Source organism: Helianthus annuus, chromosome 4 (genome assembly GCF_002127325.2).
Source record: "Helianthus annuus cultivar XRQ/B chromosome 4, HanXRQr2.0-SUNRISE, whole genome shotgun sequence".
Taxonomy (NCBI): domain Eukaryota; kingdom Viridiplantae; phylum Streptophyta; class Magnoliopsida; order Asterales; family Asteraceae; genus Helianthus; species Helianthus annuus.
The window spans coordinates 186,297,275-186,303,667 of NC_035436.2; the positions used below are offsets into that span (position 1 = coordinate 186,297,275).

The following is a 6,393-nucleotide window of genomic DNA, read 5'->3' on the forward strand; positions in this document are numbered from 1 at the left end:
CTATCATCACCAAAAATACAAATTCAAATATCACAAAACTTTCAACATAATTTGAAATAACCGCATCTATCTACTAACAAATCCACATCAAGATTAAAGATAAATCAACATTTAGAACCTAACCTGAGTCGATTCATCACAAAACACATGCGAAAATCCTTCGTAAACCTCAGATTTTCACAAAACCATGACACATATCAGTCCCAAAAATGAAGGAAAAGATCAAAATATAACAGAACAAAGTAAAATCAAAACTACAAAAACAATTTATCCTTTCACTATGTCATATCTGAAATTAACCTAACTATCATCACCAAAAATACAAATTCAAATATCACAAAACTTTCAACCTAATTTGAAATAACCGCATCTACTAACAAATCCACATCAAGATTAAAGATAAATCAACATTTAGAACCTAACCTGAGTCGATTCATCACAAAACACATGCGAAAATCCTTCGTAAACCTCAGATTTCGTCGTTCGAACATCCGTCAACCGCTTCACCAGAAAAGTAAGAATCACAAAAGAACATGGTAAGATATATAACACTCATTGCAACAACATCAGAACATCAAACGGATCCCTTGCCAGATAAAGCTTGTGATAGATCTCATGAAACCCTAGATCTGCTCATGAAACGGATCTGGTGATAGATCTCATGAAACCCTAGATCGCCGAGAAGAGAGAGAGAAGAGAGAGAGAAGAAGATCTGATGTTGTTTTGTGAGATGTGTGAGCATTGAGAGAGAAAGCATATGGTGATCCGTGTGAAGTCAAATGGACGGTCCCGATGTTGATCCGTGTGAGAAAGTAAAACATTTGGACGGCAGATGTATACCCTTGTAAAGGGTAAAAGGGTTTGTGTTTTCTTGTGCCTTAACAGTTGTACATTGTGCATTAAGTGTTTTTTCAACACCTTGTTCAATTACCATCTTGTCCTTCACATATCCTTATTAAAGTAGTATAGATATATATATATATATATATATATATAGGGTGAGGTTCGGCTACAAAGTCTATTTTTCCTACAAAGTATACAAAGTCATAAAACATCACAGTTTCAGCCATAAAACACACTCAAAACCCACAAATAACATAGTGAAGATCACTAAAACACAATATCCAAACCCGAACAGTCCTTAAAAACTTCAAACACACCATCGTACAACTCTGAATATAAAACACAAAATGATAATCAGCATAAAACACACTAATATTAGTCATTCGATAATTAAAGCCTTATCGTCTAAAACACAAAACAAAACCCACAAATATGGTGTTTTAGTAATCTCCACTATATTATTTGTGGGGTTTGAGTGTGTTTTATGACTGAAATTATGGTGTTTTATGACTTTTTACACTTTGTAGGAAAAATGGACTTTGTAGCCAACTCCCACCATATATATATATATATATATATGAGATAGATTTGGGCCATGTGGCATGTGATGGTGGAGCTTTTTGCTGATGTGGCATGTTATGGTGGAGGTAGAGGGTGGTTTTAGGAGGGAATCATTCTAAATATACACAAATCTTTTTTTGCACGCAGGATCCGAAACAATTAGGTCGGACTTTTAGATCATCCATCTCCTAAAATGGATCTTATATATTATTTTGCAAAACCCTAGCAACCTTCATCTGCATTCTTTCTCATCTCCATTAACGATTCAGCAGCAGGTTTTGCAAAACCCTAGACACAACCTTCACTTGCATTCTCTCTTATCTCTATTCCTGATTCAAGCCGTTCGAACGATTCAGCATCAGGTATGTTCAATCTTCCTAATACCAAATCTTCTTTCAATCGATTCATTTTTTTCTAATAGTTGTCTACTTTATTATTGTGCGTTTCTTGGTTCGGAAAGCAGATTTGCTCGTTGTGGTTTGAATTTCCAGTTGTGACAGAACCTATATGATTGTCACTATAGGAATTTATTTCACAGTTTATGTAATTTTATGATCTATAGTGAAATTTAGTTGCGACAAAGATCTGTTTTATGATAACCACACCTGTTGCAGATAAGATTTGCTCAATGTGTTTTGCATTTCCAGGTCCCCAAAGGATGGGATAAGCTTTCACTGTCCCTTATATCTGTAGAAACGGGAAAAGCAATTGCCAAAACAGGTAGATCATTGGTACAAAATGGTAATTATCAGTGGACTGAGAATCTGTTAGTGTACATTTGGGTTCCTCATGATGATGCTTCAACAGGGCACGGGCAAAGCCTGCATAAGCTTCTTATTTTAATGGTATGATACATCTCATGTTTTTAATTAAGTTTGAATTTGATTACATATGTGTTCGCCGACATGCTTCTTGTGGTCTATTATTATTTCACTGATAATGTATTATTATATGGCAGGGGTCCGGTAGATCAGGCATCCTTGGAGAAGTTACAGTAAATTTGTCAAGTCACTTGAGTTCTGGGACTTCTACTACTGTTGCGGAACCACTAAAAAACTGTAGTCATGAGACAATCTTACAGTTTAGTCATTATAAGATGCTTTAAAATTCCTTTTGAGAAACTATAATTATTCTTTAGATTCTTATGTGTCTTTTGATGACCGGCTTCGTAAACAGTATATTTGTTATCCTGTAACTTTTTATTAGTAAAATATATTTGATAAGATCTTTCTGTGAATATATTGAAAAATTATATTTGCAACAACATATAAATTTTGTTATTTTCTCCTTGCAGATGGAAATTCGGTGCCTAACACCAAGAGCAAATATGAGGTTTGTTTTTTAACATATAATCTTGATATTGATTCTTTAATCACTGGCATACATGCTAAAATGCTACATGTTTCAGAAACGACAGATGGACAGGCACTGATTCTTTTGTAGAAGATGCACATTGATTTGGTATTTCTTTTGCTTGAAGTGGTCATAATCACTTTGATGGCGTTGAGTGTTTCAAATTATAATTATTAAAAAAAATTAATTGATGAAACATGAGTAAAGTAACTTTAACTCATCTTTTGATAATCCACTTTGTTATGTGCGGTAAGTGTTAAAAGTGATTATATAACCCTTTATAAGTTAATCATAAGCAAAAGTAGATCACTCAACTATAAACTAATATAGGTTCCACATTGATGAAAGTACATCATTTTTATGATTTTAGTATTTTTGTTTAAGTTGTTGTTCTATTGGACTTGGATATTTATGCTGGAGATTCTAATGAAGTTATTGACCAACAAGTCTTCAAAATCAAGTTTTTTTTTTTGTTTTTTTTGTTTTTTGTGAAATGTAAGATCCCGTAGAACAACAACTTATCACCAAACAGGTACTGAAATTGTCACCCACCAGGTGTTCACTGAAATGCCTCACGTTTGATCCTAAATATTTCTTTTCTTTTTGTATTATTGCAGTTTTCTTGTGTTGGATGTGCGCTTTTTTTGCGCATTGAGTGAAGTTAATGCTCTAATTTTCTATGTTTATCCAGTTCTCAACATTGGTTTTGAAAAGAAGGCCCTCCTATATGTATATTTAGTCTAGCATTTTTTAATGTTTTTTATGTTAATTAGTTGATTTTTCTCTAATTGATAGGTTTTGAGGTGATGCAGCAAGTGAACAACCAAGTGAAACAACTTCCTATTCCTGTGTCGTCTAATATTATGCAACAAGGATGACAAATGATGTGATATGGATTTGAAGTTGTTTTGTTCAGTGATGGTGTTGTTAGGGTTGACGGTGAGTCGATGACAAGGAGAAGATGTAAGAGGTTTTGGACTACGTGGCTCAGATCTTGTCTTCGTCTTTATGATAAGGTAATCTCTTGATTTTAATATTGATTTCCAAACTAAGTATTTTTCTTATTGGTTTATTGAGATTTGTGAAAAAATACATATTTGTATTTAAGCCTTTAAGGATATAGCTATTCTTTGCATGACTTGTAAGTTGGATCCTTAATTGTTTATACCGATAATAACACCAATGTCAAGTTATTCCATTTACCATGCCAATCTATTAAGCTGTAGAATTTTAAAAAAAATATATGCAAACTAAGTTATGTATGTGAAATGTAGGTTGGGTACTTTTGAAGATCATGAACCATTAAGGGGAAACAAGCACCTCCACTATGCAAAGAGGTAACCATCAAGAATGCTTCTAAATATAGTCGTTCATTATTTCATTGTCATCCTTACATGATAGTTTAAATTAGATGTTGGTCCACAATAGCGTCTATTGTATTTTATAAATGAAATTATTAATATGATCTGTGTATGCAGAATGATAGAATCAAACAGTTGCAAATTTATCATGAACAATAATGCAGAGGGAAGGTTTAACTTTCCATCAAATGTACACTTACATCTCATGAAACTATTCACTTTAAGATTATAAGTTTATGTATTTTTTTCTCTGTAAGGATGATTTTTAAGGTAATTGGCTATGAAAATTTCTAATCATAGTTTTTAGACATTAAACATATTCAAAATCAAGTTTTTTTTTTTTTTTGAGAAATATAAGATCCCGTAGACCAACAACTTATCACCAAACATGTATTAAAATTGTTACCCACCAGGTGTTCGATGAAATGCCTCACGTTTGATACTAAATATTTTTTTTTATTATTGCAGTTTTCTTGTGTTGGATGTGCGCTTTTTATGCGCATTTGGTTAAGTTAACACTCGAATTATTCTATGTTTATCTGGTTCTCAACATTGGTTTTGAAAAGAAGGCCCTCCTATATGTATATTTAGTTTAACAATTTTTAATGTTTTTTGATGGTAATTAGTTGATTTTTCTCGGATTGATAGGTTCTGAGGTGATGCAACAAGTGAACAACTTCCTATTCTTGTGCTGTCTAATAATATGCAACAAGGATGACATACTCAAAATGTTTATGTTAAAAGTAATTACTAATAACCTATAATGATAATAATATTAAAAGAATTGAAGTATTAGAAATATATGCCGCTACGTCTTTATATTTGTCAAGAAACTGAGATTCAAATATTATATGGCTTTGAAATAGTTAAGATTTAATGCTGAAATGGTTTTGAAGGCATATATTTAAAGTGTTTTCTCTATATTCTGCTGTAGGTCGGGATTTTAAGCACATTGGATGAATCAGATTTACATACAATACATGAAAGAACAAAGCAAAAGACATATAAAAGGGACAACTTTTTATGAAGGCCGGTATATGACAAAAATGGTTTTTATTGTATCTAAGAAAATGGAGAACATACGAGAAGATGAAAATATAGTTAGACTGTATGAGGATCTAAGGGCCATGTATGCGGCGAACAACTTCTCAAATGGTATGTTGAACCTTCTTTAATTAATGGAGGTATAATATTTTATCTTTAAAATATCATTTTTTTCTTGAGTATCTTACAAGCCAAGTTGTTTATAAGATACTAATGAAGTCATGATCGGCTTGGTAAAATCTCAGATTGAGTCACGCTTAATGAGTCCAAGCCTATACTTACACTTATTTAATAGATGAGCCTGTACACAAGCTTTATTTATCAAGCTTGGTAAAATCTCTGATTGAGTCGTGCTTAACAAGTCCAAAGCTATTTGATTGTTTTACCTTTTCTGTTCTGTAGGTTTATGCTTTTCTTAAGATATATTTTGGTGTTGTTCATGGTTGGACAGTGAGGTACAAGGATTACAATGAACGTGTTGTTAAAGGTGCAACAGAAGCGTTTCCTATATAGCTTTGTATGCAGCATGCAACTCTTCATTATGATTCTTTGATAAGTTCTGAGTTGTTGTTTTAATGTTGCATGTGGAAAAAAAATACAAAAGAGTTTTGTTTTATTAAAAAGTCATATAGACTATCAAGCTTTAAATCTATTATGATAATTATCAATAGGCTAAATGGGCCACTAACAAGTGTGTATGAATCTAGTACTGAAAAGATGATGGAAATTGATTTCCCTATTGGTTTGAAAATGAATATTATTTCTTCAGTGACAATGACCCGTTTCGACCCATACTCATTTTAATTAAAACCTGTTTTTTTTTTTAATTTGTTTGAGACTTCAATATGTAATTATTAATAAACAAATTAAGAAATACCATATGTATTTTTTTTATATTTATTTTTAGAGAAAAATGAAATTTGCGTCCCTGTGGTATGTCCCAAACATCAACCTGAGCCCCTAAATTAATTTTTTGGTTTTTTGAGCCCCTGACCTTATGAATTCATAACACTTTGGGTCCCTGCCGTCAGTTTGACTGTTTGAGGCAGGGGTAAGACCGTCTTTTGACATATATTAATAACACTTTGCGTCCCTATGGCATGAGTGAAATATCAACCTGAGCCCCTAAATTCATTTTTTGTTTTTTTCTTAAGAAATTTAATAATTCAAATTAACTCTTTTATTTGTAAATAAATGCAATCTAACAATTAACTCTTTTTAAATAAATGCA

At 32.2% G+C, this 6,393-nt stretch overlaps 1 long non-coding RNA gene across 10 annotated transcripts; it reads left to right on the forward strand.

Moving 5' to 3' along the window:
- The first annotated feature begins 1,550 nt into the window (after positions 1-1,550).
- Positions 1,551-5,830, forward strand: LOC110937544. Of its 10 annotated transcripts, XR_004890675.1 has the most exons (11): positions 1,551-1,766; positions 2,052-2,249; positions 2,363-2,484; positions 2,699-2,736; positions 2,813-2,865; positions 3,375-3,773; positions 4,032-4,094; positions 4,236-4,308; positions 4,767-4,861; positions 5,053-5,273; positions 5,565-5,830. It is a non-coding gene; the product is annotated as an uncharacterized LOC110937544 (long non-coding RNA). The 10 variants fall into 10 exon arrangements; XR_004890674.1 differs by lacking the exon at positions 4,767-4,861; XR_004890676.1 differs by lacking the exon at positions 4,236-4,308.
- The last annotated feature ends 563 nt before the right edge of the window (positions 5,831-6,393 follow it).